Genomic DNA, 20,969 nt, shown 5'->3' with positions numbered 1-20,969 from the left:
CGTTTTACTTCGAGATTCTGGAATAAATTTCAAGAAGCCTTGGGTTCTCGACTACACCTTAGTACAACTTTTCATCCACAGACAGATGGACAATCAGAACGAGTAATACAGATTCTAGAAGATATGTTGAGAAGTTGCGTCATCTACTTTGAAGGTGGTTGGGAAAAATACTTGCCGTTGGTAGAATTTGCATATAACAACCGTTACCAATCGAGTATTCAGATGGCTCCGTATGAAGCACTGTATGGCTATAAATGTCGAACACTGTTACGCTGGACAGAGCTGTGTGAGAATAAGATTGTGGGTCCTGAAATTATACAAGAGACGGAAGAAAAGGTCGGATTGATAAGAAATCGATTGAAGGAAGCGGCCGACAGACAGAAATCTTATGCAAATTTGAAGAGGAAACACATTATGTTTTGTGTTGGTGATAAAGTGTTTTTAAAAGTGTCTCCTTGGAAGAAAGTGCTCAGATTTGGCAAGAAAGGAAAGTTGAGTCCGAGATTTATTGGCCCTTATGAGATTTTAAAACGTGTTGGTCCAGTAGCATATCGACTCGTATTACCACCTGATCTAGAAAAGATACATAATGTGTTCCATGTTTCAATGTTGAGAAGATATAGATCAGATCCTTTTCATGTTATCCAGGCTGAATCGATTGAAATACAACCAGACTTGACATACGAGGAAGAGCCGGTTCAGATTTTAGCAAGAGAGGTGAAAGAGCTTAGAAAAAAAAAGAATAACGCTTGTTAAAGTATTGTGGCGAAGTCATAAAATAGAGGAAGTTACTTGGGAGCCGGAAGATGCGACGAGACAACAATATCCCTACCTTTTTTAGTCAGGTATTAATTTCGAGGACGAAATTTTTTAAGTGGGGGAGAGTTGTAATATCCCAACTTTAGAAAGAATTAGAAAGGAAAAAGAGAAAATAAAATAAAGAAAAAGAAAAAAATAATAAAAATAAGTGAGGTGGAAGGGGAGCGATACGTGTAGTGTGTGTGTGAAAAAAAGAATTAGGATAGATGATTAAGTCTTCTCTCTCTCGTCACCTCTTTTCTCTTTTCCTCCCTCTCTCCACGCCAAGTTCCTCCATCTCTGTAAAGATTTTCAACAGCCTCTACTTCCTCCGTTCAACCACCAAGCCTCCACCGTGACAGCTCCGATCACTCCACCACGGAATATGTAGCACACACCACCAACCCCAAGCTCCAAGTTTCATTAGATCTTCTCAATTTCAGAATTGTTTGTTAAACTCACTTCCAAAATTGTTGAATTTAGAAGTTAGCTTCCTCCATAACCTCCTCAATCAGGTTTCTGAGTATAGTAGTGATGTTGTTTTATTTGATTCTTTTTGTTTGGTCGAAAATGAGGGTTCTTGATTTGGGGATTTCAATTGTTGGATATGAATCATAATTTGACTAAAACCATATAATTTTGTTGTTGAACATGAAGTGTTTGGAGAAATTACCCAATGACACACAAATAGAAAATAGCTTGTATGTAGGCTGTTCTGGTGCTGCTGTACTAATCAGTTTCGGCCACCTTAACATGCTAGAATTTATGTTCTAAAGGTTTTTATGCATACTATCAGGTCTTGGGATGATGTCTGCAAAAATTTCAGAGCATTTTATCAACGTTTGCTATTTTTAAAAATTCATGCTAAACAGTCGCCAGAATCTGTCACAAACTGGTAGGCTGTAGTAAAACGTTCATAACTCCCTAATCCCTTGGAATTTTGAGGAAAACCTTTTTTGTAATTAAAATAGATACCTAGAGGTTTATTTTTGTGTAGGGCTCGACCCCTAGTTATCTCCGAGCTATGTCAGTTTATTATATGAAGATGATGTAATGCAGTCAATATTTTTAAAGCTTTAAAAGTTGAGAATAGAGGTTTTTATGCTAAAAGGGAAATAGATAGATGTGATATTTTGGCTTCCATATTTGTGCTTTAAGTGTTTATTTATAAATTGTTTATGTGATTGTTTGAAAAATTAGGTGAACCGAGTGCAAGTACAAGCGATAAGGGAAAAGGGCACCTCCATGGTTGACTAAGCAAGTAATAGCATTTTTTTGACGTGTACAGCTAGTGTACGCGTGTTCTAGAATTTAATTCTTTTAACTTCAATAAATATTACTATTTGTTTGTGTGATTCATATGCTTATGCCATAGAACTTAAAAATGATTGTGTTGAATAATGTGAAAGTTGATATGAAATAGTTGGGTTGTGCCCCATTGCTTGAGTGAACCACAGGGTATAGTTGGCATGCCATAGGACAACAGTACTGCACACATGTTGATCACTCGTCTTCTGGATAACCGAAGCGATGGTCTATATGATATATCGATTGTTGAAATGTACCCTATATGGGTAATATATGACAGTTGTCTTGCATAGGCCATATGAAAGATTACGGTGTCTGTTACGAACGTACATGATAGACGCCCTCATCGGGCTACAGATAGTGTCCGTGTACCCGTGTCCATCACTAAGCATAACTTGGGGCTCTATTTTTGAAATAATATGGTTGTGCTTTGAATTCTTTAAATAGTTATGTTTTCCTCAGGTAAAGTTATGTTGTATTGTGTTATATAGTTCTGATTGATAGGTGATAGATGGTTATTATTGAAAGTATTACACGATTTATATTATTGTGATGTTGTACTGTTTGTAAACGATATAGGTGATTCCTTTAAATGATTCAAACTGTTATGAATGCTTATACTGGGTGACATTGTTTTGAGCTTGTATATTGATGCTAATATAAATTGAATATGTGTTGTATGACATTCCAGGTAATAAAGTGTTTACTTGTGATAGTGATATAGATTGAAGTTTTAGAGGTTTTATCCTGGAATGCGATTACACTACGAGCTTTTCGAAGCTTACCCCCCTTTCTCCTCCCTCTTGCAGAGTATAGAAGCGAGTGAACTCGTTAGTTGGCAGCATCACGTGTCAAGTCACTACCCCCCTTTTTGCTGGTAAAGTTGGAGTTTACACGTGGCATGCTTAGGTTGTCTTTTATCTGTAAATAGTTGGGTTACAAATGTAAGGTTATAACCTTCTTTTTGCTAATGGGGTTGTATATATCTATCGAAACAGGTTTAGTTACTTATATGATAGTGTTTTATGATGAGTGTTTGCAAAATGGTTGGAAAAAAAATAGGCAGGTTTTGTTTATCGATCGTACCGAAAGGTAACGTCACTTATTTGGTTAAAACTAACCGAGTAAGAGGTGTTACAAATAATGCATTACAGAAACTAAAATTACGCATTATACTACACAATATGTACATTATGTATATCTGTTTTAAAAAATGCCTACGCGCTATGCATGTGCAACCCCAGACGAATTACTGCAGCTCGTGTATTTGGACAACATTTTTTAGACTTAGAACATACTACACCCTAGCCCCTAGGCTTGTTAAACCCTTAGGGAAAACAAGAATCGTTCACCAAACATCGAAACACGACAAACCTTAAATTAAAGGGGTCAGGATAAATGTTCATTACATATGACAAAAAATGCATTACAGAAACTAAACTATGCATTATACTATACAAAAATGTACATTATGTATATCTGTTTTAAAAAATACCTACGCGCTATGCATGTGCAACCCCAGATGAATTACTGCAGCTCGTGTATTTGGACAACGTTTTTTAGACTTAGAACATACTACACCCTAGCCCCTAGGCTTGTTAAACCCTTAGGGAAAACAAGAAACGTGAACCAAACATCGAAACACGGCACAACTTAAATTAAACGAGTCAGGATAAATGTTCATTACATATCACAAATAATGCATTACAGAAACTAAACTGCGCATTATACTACACAATATGTACATTCAGATTAACCGCGTGACGAAAAACGAAAAACGAAAAATGAAAAAATGAAGAGGAGAAAAACAGAACTAAAAGAATCACTCAGATTGTATGTGCTGAGGAAGAAAATGGCTCATGGCAATTCATAACATAATTCAGATAGTTGCACAGTAAAATCACAACTTCACTCCATCTGCAGTAGCCATCAGTAAGAAAATCCAGTTATGATAAGCTAAGTCAATCACTAAAAAGATAAGATCCCATAATTTTGCTCAACGATATCACGACTCCATATATGCTGGCTGTCCTTTTAGGATCACCCACAATTAAGCAATTCTGATTGCAGTATTACAGAAATATATTTAATTCATTGAGGGGGAAAATTATGAAGCAGCGAAATGCAAGTAAATAGGGTTAAACCTGGATGTAGATGAACGGCACGTCGGCGACGAGGAGGAGGTACAGGCACGATGAGATTTGTGGAGTGTAGACCCAAAATTTTTGGGAAGAAACCACAAATTGAACATGATCTGCAATCAAAATAACCGCTGAGTTTGGAAGAGAAAATTTTGGGATTTTTCATAACAACCACCAACGTCGATTCTCTAAACTAGCCTTTTCACAATTTTTAATGATTTAATTTAACATAAGTTGGCATTATTTAGGACTGTTAGATCTTCAGAATGAATGGCTGAGATTAAAAAGAACAATAGAACAAAAGATAAAAAAGGAAATGAATACATCCTATATATATATACTAATTTAATTGGAGTTCCAAGAGCCCTTCATGCCCCCAACGTATCAATGAACGTCTATCTCATTTGCAATATTCAAGTGTATTTGACCATGGAGGTGCAGCGGCGCACTGACTATTGGAGATTTGGAGATGCCTATGCTGGTGGTGGTGGATGCGACTCAAACAGTAACAAAAGCGGTCACTTTGTAGTTCGATTAGAGTATTTAGAGTGGGAGGGTTATTTTTATAATATTTAAATATATTTTTCAAGAAATAAAAATGATCAAAATATAATTATAATAGCCAAGGATAAAAAAAGTCATAAAAGGCGGTATTGTCATTCTTATTTACTATACTCTGTATATTTTCAATGAAAATTGGCTACTTTGATTTATTAAATTCCATTAACACCCTCCCAAGTATAGATTTCCAATTTGGTTCAAAATAACATGTAATGTATATTTTTTTATTTCAACGGTGAGATGGCTACTTTGACTTATTAAATTCCATCAACACCCTCCCATTTAAAGATTTCCAATTTGGTAGGAGTACCATATAACATGTAATGTGGAGTACTATATTTCTTTTACTTCAATGGTGAGATGGCTACTTTGTCTTATTCAACAACCTCCCCAATAAAGATTTTCAATTTGGTATACCATATAGTAACATCTAATGTATAAGTATATTTTCTTATTTTAATGGTGAGATGGCTGCTTTTACTTATTAAATTCCATCAACACCCTCCCAAATAAAGATTTCCAACTTGGTACCATATAGAAGTAACATGCAATGTACAATATATTTTATCACAATAGTGGAGAGGCTCACATGTTCTCATAAATGAATTACTGTACAAACAAGATTAATTAACTAAAAATAGATTCAGAATCGATAAAACCACTATATAATATACCCATTCCATCTCAGAATCGATAAAACCACTATACAATTATATATCCATTCCATCTCAAGTTAATTGAGTGGTACGGAGTAATTTATTTTAGATCGTTCCAAGTTACTTGAGTATTTTAACCTCTATTCTATTTTGTTCTCTCTCCATTATTTTTATTCTCTTTTAATTCAAAACAAAATTCTTTTAAATCACAAGTTGAAAAAAATGTCTAAAATAACATGAGACTGGAATGAGTACTAAAAGTTTGATATCAAGTTAGGAATTTCTACAAAACAATTTGATACCAAGGAAACAACTAACTAACAAAATTTCGAATTTTAACGTGAATGGGCAAATAATTATAGTCCCGAAGGAAAGAGAGAATGGTAGCTAAGTCATTATCCCCATCCTGGGGCTATAGTGAAATTTAGCTATTTTATATTCCATAATAAAGTTAATTACGTTGGTATTTCTTACAAACTTGATCTAATTATTAATATATTAATGAAGACAGCATTGTTGGTAAATGAGTATTTCAATGTGGAGGAAACGGACTCCGTTAAACAACGTTTTAACATGATATAATAGTCATTTTGTGAACAACTAAGTATTACTCTCTCCGTTTCACAATAATTGTCACTATTATTGTGGGCATGAATTTTAAGAAATATAAAAAAAAGTTGGTTGGAAAAGTTAGTTTAATGTGAGATCCACTTTTTTATATTGGTTTTATAATAAAATGTGAGTGAAAGTGAGTTAATGGAAGGTGTGACCTACCATTATTTATGATAAAAATAAAGTGTGACAATTACTGTGGGATAGACCGAAATGAGAAAAAATGACAATTATTGTGGGAGGTAAAAAGGTAGGAGTAGTAAAATTTTCGCCTTCAAAGTCTTCAACCTAATTTTTCCGATGAGCAATTTTATAATTTTAAACATGTGGAATTGTTTGATTAGATTTAATTTTACATGGTTAAAAGACTCACGAGTGCATAATCAGTGAATTTGTTACGTTTTCAAAAGTTCAGGATTTAATCCTAAACTCTCACGATTATTTAGGACCAGTTCACAAAATTCTTAAATCACGAGTATGAGAGGAAATAGTAGTTATGCTTATTATGTTCTTAATTATAGTGATTTGTAAGATGATGTAATTAAGACTTTTATATATATTATTCTTGCTTTTACCTTACTAGGTACATATTTTAACTATTTATTATTCCCCCTGTCCTTAAAGAATATGCACTTTGGGTTCGACATGAGTTTTTGTATATACACACTTTAACTATTTATTAATCCTCCATCCCCAAAGAATATACACTTTGGGTTCGGTATGAGTTTTAATGCAAAATTGGTAAAGTAAGAGAAAGGTAGATAGAAAAAGTAATTAAAGTATTGTTAGTAGAGAATAGGCCCCACCTAATAGAGAGAATAAAGTTTCCAAAATTAGAAAGTGCATATTCTTTTGGAATGGACTAAAAAAAGTAAAGAGTACATATTCTTGTGGACGAAGGGAGTACGATTTTTTTAACAGTGCAACAAAGAAATGACTCAACTTAATTGGGACAGATGGGGTATATAATTTTGTAATCTAATGTATACACATACACGTGCAAACACAAAATAAAAATAAGAAAGTCATTTTTAGGTGATACAGAAGATCATTTTAGTTGGCATTTGGTTCATTTAGAAAAGAATGACCTAAAATTATTTAAAAATGTCATTCGTATTTTCAAAAGCTGAAATTTTTATATAAACTGAAAATGACCTTCGTACTATAAAAAATAACGGTTGTGTTCTACAAATATAATAACTATATTATATAAGATAAAAAACAAAGTGAACTACAAAATTAGTACTCCCTCCATTGTATAGTAGTGAAAACAAGAAAAATGTGCGTAATGTATTGAATAAAAATATACTCCCTCCGTCCCACAAAAGATGTCACACTTGTGGGACGAAACGAAATTTTAGGAGGTACTCCCTCCGTCCGCGAATAGGAGTCCCGTTTTTCCATTTTAGTCCGTCCGCGAATAGGAGTCATGGTTCACTTTTACCATAAATGGTAATAGGGTCTCACCTTCCACTAACTCATTCCACTCACATTTTATTTAAAACTAATATATACAAATTGTGACTCATATTCCACTAACTTTTTCCCACCGACTTTTCTTAACATTTCTTAAAACCCGTGCCGCCAAGAAATGTGACTCCTAATAGCGGACGTAGGGAGTATTGTTTCATGTGTTAAGTGGAAAGAGAAAATATAATATTTATACAAATGTGAGAGCGAACTTTTTTCAGAAATGGAAATGTGACATCTTTAATGAGACAAACTAAAAAGGAAAGTGAGACATATTCTACGAGACGAAGGGAGTAATATAAAGGAGGAGAAAGGAAAAAGTAGAGATAATAAAATAGGAAAATGTGTTACTTTCTACTAAAAAAAAGGAAATGGCTCTAATTCTATGGACCGTCCAAAATGGAAAAAATGACTATACTACTATGAAACAAAGGGAGTATCTAATTAATGCAAGTTGCATATTTGCGGTACCTCATAAAACCTGCATATATATCTAATTAATTTCCAGTTTATTCTGTAAAATATTATTCGAAATTTTTTAAATAATACTAGTAGTTAATATTTACAAATTTTTGGATTTTCTGTTACATATTGGATTCAAGGGCAAAATGATATATTTGTATATTAATTTGCTCCAAGCAGAAAAAAGATATTGAAGTTCTGTGCATATGTTAGGTCTAGATATAGAGTAATGCTCGGATTAAAGGTCACGATTTTGAATCCACTGTGGTACGACCTTTAAAAATTAATGATACCTCTGCCGAAAAAAAAGTACTACATATTTCAATCTTTCGAAAAAAGACAAAAAAATAAATAAATTCAAATGGCATATGTGGACGACCTTTGCAACGAAGAAACACTACGGATAAGGCCTTCTAAAACAATTTTTTGTTTATTTCTATAATAAGAGAAATTATGCGATATGCGAAGGCAGTGGCGGATCCACATGGGAACAAGGGGTACCACTGTACCCCCAAAACTTGTCTTCATAACGTAATTAGATATAGGCAGCAATAACTCGGTGATTTGGTCTAGCGGTATTTTCCACTTCTAACACATCAAGGGACCAAGTTCAAATCCCTTCAACACATCTCCTAGTTTCTTTTTTTCTTTGTTTATTCCATTTGCTGCAATTCCCTTCATACTCGCTCGCCATTTGCTCATCCTTAATATTCTAATATGGATTCCAAAATAGAACCCATCCTTGCAGATATCTTTATTTTTCTATTTTATTAAATCTTATGCATTTCTTTTGTTTTTTTTATAATATTTTAATGCATTTGAAAGTTGAAACCTACACAATTCACATATGTATTTATTTTTTCTGTTTTTTCAAATCTTTTAAAGCATTTTTTTATAACTTCATCATTTTAGCTTTTTAAAAATATTTTATTACATTTGAAACCTACACAATTAGCACATATATTTATTCTTTCAGTTTTCAAACCATTAAAAGAATTTTATTTTCTTATGTTAATCATTTTAGGTTTATTAAAATATTCTAATGTATTTGAATTCCATATATATCCTTTTGTCATAATACATATCTTTCCAATTCTCTTGTGCACATTGTTTTAATAATAAAAATAAAATCATAAATTTTGATTGAGAAACAAATTAAAGAAAATAAAAAGAATTGGTTAGTTTTGAAGCTTGAAGAGCTATAATAATTTATCGTACCCCAAATGAGAAATTCTGGATCTGCCACTGTGCAAAGGCACATGGTTTATGTACTTATTTATTTCGACGATACTAGATTCTCATTTATTACTTGGGAGTTGGGACATGATGCTGGTACGAGGTTCTGTCTAGATCTATACCAAGTACTATAATTAATCAGGTAGAGAGTTGAAAACCAAGAAAGTAGTAGAATACTAAAAAATAATAATAATAATAATAATAATAATAATAATAATAATAATAATAATAATAAAGATGCATGCATAGTAGCAATGTAATGTCTATATAAAGCCATGCATCCACAGTAATGGAAATCACCAAACCATGGCTGCTCTTCAATCCTCTTTCACAGTGCTCGCCACCCCTCGCAATTCCCCAATCCCCACCACCAATGCAAGGCGGAGCCACCGCTTTCGAGTCTCCTGCGGTGGCGGCGGTGTAGACCGCCGCAACATGCTGCTAGGGCTCGGCGGTCTCTACGGCGCAAGCAAACTCATCTCGGGCCGCAAAGCTAACGCGGACCTGATCCTGCCTCCTGACCTAAGCCAGTGCGACCCGCACGGCGCCACCACCACTAAGGACCACGTGAAAGTCAGCCTCGACGTCAACTGCTGCCCGCCTTACACAGACATCCAATCCGATTACAAGCTGCCGAAGTGAGGCCGTCGGCCAATAGAAAGACCCTCAGCCACGAATACATAGCCAAGTACCAGCTAGCCATCAAGAAGATGAAGGAGGTGGACGTGAAAGACCCTCGCTGCTTCACACAGCAAGCCAACATCCACTGCGCTTGCTGCTATGACCAGCCTGGCACCGATATCCAGGTCCACAACTCCTGGCTCTTCTTCCCCTTCCACAGATGGTACATCTATTTCTTCGAGAGGATCCTTGGGAAACTCATCGGGGACCCCACTTTCGCCATACCCTATTGGAACTGGGACAACCCTAGGGGCATGGTCATGCCCAAGATGTTCTCTGTCCCAGACACCCCTGCCTACGATGTTAACCGCAACCAGAATCACATCCCTAGAGGCTCCAACCCCGTCGTGGACCTCTCCTTGAACAGCACCCTCACCGACCCGATCCAGATCATCAACAATAACCTTACCATCATGTACAATGAAATGATCGGGGGGGCGGCCTCTGCCATCGACTTCATGGGGCAGCCTTACCGAGAAGGGGATGAGCCCCACGGCTTCTCTAGCGGGGGATCCTCTGAGAAAGGCTCCCACACCGCTATCCATGTCTAGGTTGGAGACTGTTGGAAATATTGAAGCCTTTTAGACGGGCAAACTCTTGCTATTACAAAAGAACAAAAAACTGGAAGGTAAGTAAAACAAAGTAAATACAATAAAAGGAACAAGATACAAACTATAGTCTTCTTCAAGTCGAGTCGAGGTGACCCTCTCTCCGCAAGACGAAATACGCCCCGGCTAGTGCTCACGGATTGGCGTAATGTCCCCAAAGATGAAACGACTTTCCTCCTATCGAGTTGAAGCACCTCAAACTCGTAGGCTCCGGCGAACTTGAATTGGAGGCGAGAACCGAGCAATGCAATGCTTTTAAGATGCACACTAGAATGCTTGAGCTAGAGAGAAGAGAGAATGCTTTTTGTTGGTGTCTCTTCCATCTCTCAAAACAAGCCTATTTATAGGCTAGGAAAAACAAGTGAAAGGTCTTGCAATTAGGGCACCTCATAAACATTTGGAGGTTACACCATATGAAAGGCCAAAGGCCTAGCCTTTTGACATTTTCACACGTGTTTTCCTACAATCCCCCACATTGGTTAGAGCGCTGCAAGCTCAAACCAACACCAGACACAAATGCACGTATGCAGACTCTTTTGCTCAGTTCTCAGGAAACGATACTGTATTTGGAGAGGTAACTTGTGGTTTTGAACCTTCCATAGTCAACACTATCCGACATACCGGCGGACTAGTGGACGCGATGCCTTGAACTATTCCTCCTTGGTGTATGCCTAGTCAATAGCATCAACACAATATTGTCTCAATTCCATCAGTTCTCACGTTTGTGTCCGTTTCGGCAGTGGAACACCTCTTTGGAATTCATAAGTGACTCACACACACGAAGCGGCCTCACTTCTCACTTATATAGGTGATTCTTTCATGAGTATCCTTGTCACGACCGCACTTCCTAAGGATAGAAAGCACGGTGGATCGCGACTAATGGGGGAATTAAGAAGCGGGGAAGAAGGCCGAAACGATCAAGGGGTACGACATGTAGATCAAAAGGCGAAATTCCATTATCAAATCAAAGTTTCAAATCACGAAGTAACATAGTGTGAATGACATAGTTTGACAATTCAAAGGAAATCAAGGAAATTCTTATAACTTGGCATAGCGGAAGCATTTGAGAGTTAGCTACTACTATGTATGAAGACACAATAGTAACCAGATCATTTATTGACTACAATTCTTGGCTCATTGCTCAACATCCTCCGCCTCCCGACCTCGCTCAACCTGCACATAGGGAAAACATATGCTGGGGCTGAGTACTTGATGCACCCAGTGAACTCATGCCCGAAATACATTTATCATTTAAGTTATGTCAAGCCATCATAGAGTGAAACTCGGATTTTACTTTAAAAAGACCGAGAGACACCAAAATCATTCCTTTAAAAGTGTCAGCGCTGACAATCATCATCCCCCATCATGTACCATATCTGAGCTATCATGTGAAACGAGAATGTGGCCACAAACTCGATCACTGGACCGGCCGACCTAGGGGACGGCTCACGATCCCTATCAGTGCACTAGTCCGAGTAGGGACTCACTCCCTAGTCAGACCCGAATTCGTTAACTATAAAAGTCTAGTAGGATATTATCCTAGTAGACAATCATATAGGCAATTCAAAACATAAAATACGGCATGACATACTATTTTAAACCACCCTTATTTCACCATAACATATCATTTCAAATAAAAGAGTTTAAGTAATAAAGTCCACCTCGAACCCTTCAGATTTCCGTTAAAACTTCTTCGCTCCGACTGTTAACGCGCGTGCGAACCACCTTTTCGGAAAACACATAACATTCATATCAAAACACGGAAACGACGAAAATTAGAATGCATGCACTCTAATTAAATTCCTTAAATCTTCTTTCTCGGTTTCCGTGCATTTTTGGTTATTCGGCGGCCGCCCAAGGCGTCGCGTGCGACGCCGGTCGGCCGCTTACGCTCGTTCGTTTCCTCCGTTGGCTCCTCGTATTTTCCATGACGTCGAAATAAATTCCCAAAAATTATTTAAGCGTATTATCGCAACTATTTCTCTTCGCAATTATATTTATTTCGCACTTGGAATAAAATTGTTCGTCTTTCGAAATTCTGGGATTTAATTAGTTTGGCCAAAGATTTAAAAGCCCCAAAGCTTAATTAGTTCCCCACCTTATATCTCCCATTTGATTAAGAAGCCCCAAAACAATCAAGGAGGCCCAAACTTTAAATCAAAGCCCAATTCCAAAAAAAAAAAAAAACAAAGGCCCACAGCACTCCATCACCTCCTTCACGTCTCTCTCTTCTTCTCTCTCTTTTTCCTGTTTTAAAATTCCCGTCGCTGTTTCTGGGGCAGCCACCGTCGCTGCCTCTCACCGCCGCAGTAGCAGGTCGCCATTGCAACAGCTGTTCGTGGTCAGCCTCGCCGTCGTCCAGCTCTCACTGCCGAGACTGCTCCGTCGCCGCTGCTGTGTTCGCCGGTCGCTGCTGGAGTCTCCGGACAGCACAGCTGCTGTCGCCGGACAGCACAGCTGTTGTCGCCGGCTCCCTTCCTTCCGCCAGCCGTCGTTTGCCGTTAGCAACGGGGTCCAGCCACCGGGTAGTCAGCCCCTGCTGCCACCGCCCCGAACCACTCCGATTTGACCCGAAACAACTCCGATCAGCCCCGCACTCCACCCGAACAGCCCCGAAACAACCCGCAAGGTACGTTTTTATTACAAAGTTAAGTTCTTTCGCGCTTTCGATTAAATGCGGCGATGTTCTATTGATTTTAATTGTTGAATTGTTTGAATTACTTGTGGGAGGTGGATGTATGAGATAATATATGAGAGGTATACTAAACTTCATGCTTTGGGGATTGGATAGAGAATATACCTCAAAAGGATTGAACTTGATTGTGATTGAAACAAAATGGAAGCAACTTCTTCTTCTTCTTCCCCTTCTCTCGGCTATCCCTTGACTCTCTCTCTCTTCTCTTTTTTTTTTCTTGTTGCAAGTGTAATGTGAGAGGAGAAGTGAAGAAGCTAATGTAATAAAAATGTGTGACCCTTGGGTTCTAGAATTTAAGGTGGAATATGGAAAGTGAGAGTGAAATGGAGGGTCTCCATGTGAAGAACCGGCCGAGAAAGGAGAAGAAAGAAAGAAAAGAAAGGAAGAAAAAGAAGAAAAGTGTTGGGCTTGCTCCCACAATGTAATTAAATTTGTTTTGGGCTCATTAAGTTGTAAGGCCCACATTTGTATCATTCTTTATTTGAGAAGCCAAGTATAAAAATACTTTACGTTCTCGCATTCTTTTCTATTAATTAAAATTCACGGAAACTTTAATTAATTCGTTATCGTGCCTTAACAACGATTAAAATCGTCCAACGCAACCACTTATATTTGGTGTTGTTCCAAATATAAATTCCTCGACCATTCCTCGATTTACGCGCGCCAAGCACTATAAAAAGTACAGGCGTTACAATCCTGCCATACTGCATCTCCTTGAGATTTCAAGAATCATTAAAAGTCAAAAGACTTAACCTCTTACCACGTGCAGGTTACAACACTCAATGCTTTCTAAAGAATGGGCGAAGATTAAAATCTTCTGAGTGTTACAGCTAGATTTGTATAGCTTCGTTTTCCCATTGAACAAATCCCATGGGATCTCCAATCGTATGGTTGGGTTACCACTATACTCATCTTTTAAGATGTGGTTTTCAGTCCCATTCTTTTAGCAATTTATGCATTTGATCACGGTTTAAACCTTTTGTTAACGGATCCGCTAAGTTATCCACTGACTTTACATAGTCAACTGAGATAATGCCACTTGTGATCAACTACCTTACGGTATTATGTCGCCGACGAATATGTCGAGACTTACCATTATAAAAGCCACTTTGTGCTCTACCTATAGCTGCTTTGCTATCACAGTGTATCAATACTGCGGGCACTGGCTTCTTCCAACATGGAATACATTCTAGGAAATTTCTGAGCCACTCGGCTTCTTCCCCTACTTTATCCAATGCGATAAACTCAGATTCCATGGTGGATCGAGCTATACACGTTTGTTTCGTCGACTTCCACGAAACAGCACCACCCCCCACAGTGAACACATACCCACTTGTCGAAAATGAGTCTTTTGAATCAGAGATCCAATTTGCATCACAGTACCCTTCAAGTACTTGGGGGTATCTTGTGTAATGCAACCCAAAGTTAATAGTATACTTCAAGTATCTCAAAACTCCACACAGAGCTTTCCAATGTTCCTTACTCGGGTTACTCGTAAATCGGCTCAACTTGTTTACAGGACAAGCAAGATCAAGTCGAGTACAGTTTGTGATAAACATCAAACTTCCTATGACCTTTGCATACTCTTCTTGAGCAACAGAATCACCCATATTCTTGCTCAGATGGACATTGAGCTCCAAAGGAGTCTTTGCTGGCTTACAATCAAACGAGTTGAATTTCTTAAGCATTTTCTCAACATAATGAGATTGCTTTAAGGAAATTCCCTCATTAGTCCTCAATATTTTGATTTCGAGAATCACATCAGCTAGACCCATATCTTTCATATCGAAATTTCTTTTCAACATATTTTTTGTCTCGTTAATAATGGCACTATTGCTGCCCATTATCAACATATCATCAACATACAGACACACAATAACAAACCCGTTATCTGTGTTCTTAATGTAAATACACTTATCACACTCATTGATAGTGAATCCATTTGCCAACATCACGTTGTCAAATTTCAAATGCCATTGTAATGGTGCTTGCTTCAACCCATATAATGACTTTACCAGTTTGCATACTTTACGCTCTTGCCCAGGCACAACAAACCCTTCGGATTGTTCCATATATATTTCTTCTTCCTGATCACCATTCAGAAACGCAGTCTTCACATCCATTTGGTGAATCTCAATATTGTGCAAAGCAGCAATCACTAGAAGCACCCGAATGGAAGTGATTCTCGTAACAGGTGAATAGGTATCAAAAAAGTCATACCCTTCTTTTTGCTTAAAGCCTTGGACCACTAGGCGAGCTTTGTACTTATCTATAGTACCATCGGGCTTATATTTCCTTTTCAGAATCCACTTGCACCCTTAAGGCTTACAGCCTTCAGGCAAGTCTACTAACACCCAAGTGTTATTTCTCATGATGGATTCAATTTCACTGTTGATAGCTTCTTGCCACCATGCCGCGTCTGGGACCAAATGTTTCCGCCAATGACTTTGGTTCGTCATCCAACATAAAAGTTATGAAGTCAGGACCAAATGTTTTAGCAACTTTAACTCTTTTACCACGTCTTGGTTCAACATCCTCAGGACTTGACCTCGTCCTTTTTGGAGGATTAGAACTAGTGGATTCATCCATCATTCTTTCACTAGAACGATCCTCTTGCCTCTTGCTAGGGTATACATTCTCAAAGAATATAGCATTCCTTGACTCAATCGTTGTTCCTTCAGCCACGCCAGGCACAACTGACCTATGGACTAGGAAACGATAGGCACTACTATTAAGTGCACGGCCAATAAAGATGCAATCGACTGTTTTAGGGCCTATTGCAACTTGTTTCGGAGGTGGCACTTCTACCTTCGCTAAACACCCCCACACTTTGAGGTATAAATATGAAGGTTTCTTCCCTTTCCACAACTCATAAGGAGTCACATCCCTATTTTTTAGTGGAATTTTATTCAGAATATGATTCGCTGTTAATACAGCCTCCCCCCACATGTTCTGGGATAAACCAGAATTAATCAACAGAGCATTCATCATCTCTTTAAGTGTTCGATTTTTTTCGTTCAGCAACTCCATTTGACTGGGGAGAATATGGAGCCGTTGTTTGGTGAATTATACCACTTGCATGACATAATTCTGCAAACGGGGCTACATACTCACCGCCTCTATCACTTCGAACACACTTAATTCGACAATTAGGTTGATTTTCGGCTTCATTTTTGAAGTCTTTAAACGCTTCAATTGCCTCATCTTTACTTCTTAACAAGTAAAGGTAACAATACCTTGTGCAATCATCTATAAATGTGATGAAGTACTTTTTACCACCTCTAGTTTGTACAAATTTTAAATCACATACGTCTGTATGGATTAACTCTAGAGGTTTTGTGCTTCGTTCTACCGAGCGAAACGGTAGCTTGGTCATTTTTGCTTCAACACAGACTTCACATTTTTCTTGTGAGTTAAACTTATCTGTTTTTAGTAAATTAAGATTTACTAATCTTTTTATAGCATTTAGATTTACATGTCCCAATCTTTTATGCCATAAATCAGAGCACTCAAGCAAATAAGAGGATGTGTCATCTTCCTTATTTCTTAATCCTTTTCCCCGGTGAATGACCGTAACATTCAGCTCAAAAAGCCCATTCACTAGGTGACCTTCACATATGAACTTTTCATACTTGGTCAATATAACCTTTTCACACTCAAATTCTAGTGAAAATCCATGATTTACTAGAAGTGAGCCTGACACTAAATTATTTCGGATGTCTGGGACATGCAGCACATCCTTGAGGGTAAGAATCTTTCCGGATCCTAATTTTAGGAACACATTACCCACACCAACCACCTCGGAAGAGGCTTGGTTTCCCATACGTACTTTTCTACCTCCAACAGATTTGTAAGTAGAAAAAACGCTTCTCTCGGAGCACACATGACATGTGGCACCCGTATCAACAAACCATTCATTTGGATTATTACCATGGTCCACGTCAGAGACCATTGCGATCACCTCGTGATCTTTGTTGTTTATAACAACACATTCATATAATTTGTACAGTATTGTTTCCAACAATAAGTACACAATTATATTGAACCAAATGTGCATTGGTATATTCATCAACCCATGCATCCCAATTACTACTACCAAGTCTAAATTGGTCTTGCTTGTCAAATGACAAACGATAAACATCATTCTCAAGAGAATAGATCTCAAGGAACTAACCACTCCATAGCGCATCGACATTGCGACCGTTCGTTGCTTTATTCCAACTTTGAATTTCATGTTTCCTCCAGCATCGGTCGACATGATTTCAACAAGAGTACAATATTTCGTCTTGCGATTGTTGGAAATATTGAAGCCTTTTAGACTGGCAAACTCTTGCTATTACAAAAGAACCAAAAACTGGAAGGTAAGTAAAACAAAGTAAATACAATAAAAGGAACAAGATACAAACTATAGTCTTCTTCAAGTCGAGTCGAGGTGACCCTCTCTCCGCAAGATGAAATACGCCCCGGCTAGTGCTCCCGGATTGGCGTAATGTCCCCAAAGATGAAACGACTTTCCTCCTATCGAGTTGAAGCACCTCAAACTCGTAGGCTCCGGCGAACTTGAATTGGAGGCGAGAACCGAGCAATGCAATGCTCCTAAGATGCACACTAGAATGCTTGAGCTAGAGAGAAGAGAGAGTGCTTTTTGTTGGTGTCTCTTCCATCTCTCAAAACAAGCCTATTTATAGGCTAGGAAAAACAAGTGAAAGGTCTTGCAATTAGGGCACCTCATAAACATTTGGAGGTTACATCATATGAAAGGCCAAAGGCCTAGCCTTTTGACATTTTCACACGTGTTTTCCTACAGAGACCCCAACAATGAGTACCACGAGGACATGGGCAACTTCTAGTCCTCTAGGAGGGACCCACTCTTCAACTGCCATCACGCTAATGTCGACAGGATGTGGACCATTTGGAAAGACCTCCCGGCCAGCTACTCCAAGGAATTCACCGACCATGATTTCCTAAACTCCGCCTTCATGTTCTACGACGAGGAAAAGAACCTGGTCCGCGTCACGGTTGCTGACGCCTTGGACCACAAGAAAATGGGCTACGAGTACGAACACAACCATATTCCATGGATTGACTACAGGCCACAGCAGAAGCTGGTTCCTGCCAACTTCGAGAGTCTCTCTAAAAAGGCGCAGACTGCGAAGAAGCTCTTCCCTCTTAAAGCTCTCAACAACACTGTTAGGGTTATCGTGCCGAAGCCGGCCAAGGGAAAAACAGACGAGACGCGCTGGTGGAGAACATTGTCACTGACAACACCAAGCTCGTCAAGTTTGATGGGTTCATCAACGACGAGGATGACGAGCCGGAAGAGGTGGACAGGGCCGAGTATGCCGGGTCATACACGCAGCTACCGCACAGGGTTAAGGCCAAGCAGAGCACTGGCAACCTCTACTTGAACTTGAAGGAACTCTACGAGAACATTAATATCGCTGATGATGATGATTCTGTTGTCGTCACCATTGTCCCCACCATTAACGGCGACGCTGTCAACATTGGTGGTATTAAGATTATCCCTCGCGTTAACTGATTTCCATCTCATCATGTTATTTGTGTGGCTGGATAAGCCTTTTGTTATTTGTATTCAATAATATATGCTTCCAATATCCGCGCATTTTCGCGCCATTTCTGTGGAAACATTTGCTTGTTATGTAACTGAATTGTATGGTATTTGAAAGTTCATCTGTTTTATTTTCGGCAGTTGCATATGTTAGAAAAGAAAATATAATAGAATTAAATTATAATATTTGGTGCCTAAGAATACTTGGAGCTCAAGAATACTTGAGCACCAGAAATTGAATTGATACCCAACCAGAAAATCATACCCCGTATCGAATTGATACCCAACCTCTCGTGATAGGGGAGAAATTGAATGGAGAAACTACCACCTATGGGCGGTATTAATGAGGAAGGCGATAAATGGCCGGGGGATGGAACCTCACATTACCGGAGTTCCACCACCCCTGCCACGAACAGATCCAACCTATGCTCAATGGCAGCAAGCCGACAATTGTGTGTTTACATGGATAACACAAAACATCGAATCCAGACTGGTTAGCCAAATATCCCAGCAGCCGACGACCAAGCACGTGAGGGACGCGCTGGTGGTCACATATGCAAGCGGAGGAGACAAGATACAAATTTATGACCAGCACATGAAGGCAAGTATGGTGAAACAGGGGAACAACTTATTAGAAGAAACAACTCATTAGAAGAAACGTGAAGTGTTCTACAAGAACTGTGGATCTCATTTGACCAAAAACAGACCAATCCAATGAAGTATCCTGAGGACATGGAGATCCATGATCAATTTATACAAGAACAGAGGCTATATCAATTCCTAATAGCGATGGACAGCAGGTATGAATCAATCAAGAGGGAAATCATAAAAATGGAGCCACTTCCCTCGGGTAATCACGCCTATAGCTTGATCTGGCAAGAAGAAACTAGGGCCTAGATACTGCAGCCGGTGAACAGCCACGGAGGAACCGCTGCAGACGGCATTAAACCAGGACTCGCCGTTCGGGGGCAGCCGAACCCATCCAGCGGCTCTCGAGGCGGCAACTGTGGCGGGGAGGCTGGAATCGTCAGAATGATGATGAGGATAAATCCAAATTAGGTTGGAATCTTCGGAATGATTACGAGGATAAATCCAAATTAGTTTGCTCACAATGTAAACGGAAGAAGCACACCAAAGAAACGTGCTTTGAGCCAGTTGGATATCTCGATTGGTGGGAGGAGAAGCACGACAAACTACCACCGCCGCCTCGCGCGCCCTGGAACTAGGGCGGACATGCTGCTGCAGCAGCTGGAGACGTGGGGGACGGAGGGAAACCTCACACCACCACCGAGGGCAACTGGGAGGCCGCGCTTGCTCGGGGCGGCGACAAAGATCCCCAGGCAACTAAAGGTGGAACTGCTAATTTCGTCAGCTGTACTGTGGTGGCCAATTAGGCGGACGAAATGGTGGGATCGGAGGAGGAAACGCAGTCAAGGGGTGGAGATAAATTAAAGTTTGGGGAGTCTTTTATTAAGAAACCCCAAACTCTTGGTAATTTACATTTTTACCCCATTTCCAGAATGTTTTACAGAATGAAATAACCCCAATTATATGTGAAAACCGATTTCAGCCCCTAGACAATCTTGGAATTGCATGTGCAGTGTCTAGGGATCATGAGAAAAATGATAGGTGGATATTCAACTGTGGGGCTACTGATACAATAACCTATGACGCCTCAGATCTCACAGAAATTCAGAAACCTAAAAAAACCTATATTCAAACAGCTAATGGGGAGTTTACAGTGGTTGATGGGGCATGGACTGTGAAAATATCACCTACACTACAATTATCGAATTGCCTCTATATCCCATGTATGTCTCATAAATTGCTATCCATTAGCCATGTCACAAAGGAATTGAATTACACTTTGCTAATGCAACCACAATTCTGTTTGTTACAGGATATTCGAACTGGAGAGATAATTGGGTGTGGCACTGAACGCGATGGACTCTACTATGTGGATGAGATAGCTCAAAAAGGGAACTGTCATGCTAACTAGGGATGTCAATTTAGCCCGAACCCGATGGGCTAGCCTGAATAGACCGGTAAATTTACAGGGTTAGGGCCGAAAATCTATAAACCGATAGGAAATCGGGCTAATCGGGCTAGCCCGATCGGTCTGACGGGCTGGGCTGTCGGGCTGCCGGGTCAGCCCATCGGGCTATGCATAAA

At 39.0% G+C, this 20,969-nt stretch overlaps 1 pseudogene; it reads left to right on the top strand.

Moving 5' to 3' along the window:
- Positions 1 to 9,550: 9,550 nt before the first annotated feature.
- LOC121760431 lies at positions 9,551 to 18,767 on the top strand (annotated as a pseudogene).
- Positions 18,768 to 20,969: the final 2,202 nt, after the last annotated feature.

Source organism: Salvia splendens, chromosome 13, assembly GCF_004379255.2.
Source record: "Salvia splendens isolate huo1 chromosome 13, SspV2, whole genome shotgun sequence".
Taxonomy (NCBI): Eukaryota; Viridiplantae; Streptophyta; class Magnoliopsida; order Lamiales; family Lamiaceae; genus Salvia; species Salvia splendens.
The sequence above is the reverse complement of the archived record's forward strand: the minus strand, read 5'-3'. Positions and strand labels throughout refer to the sequence as shown.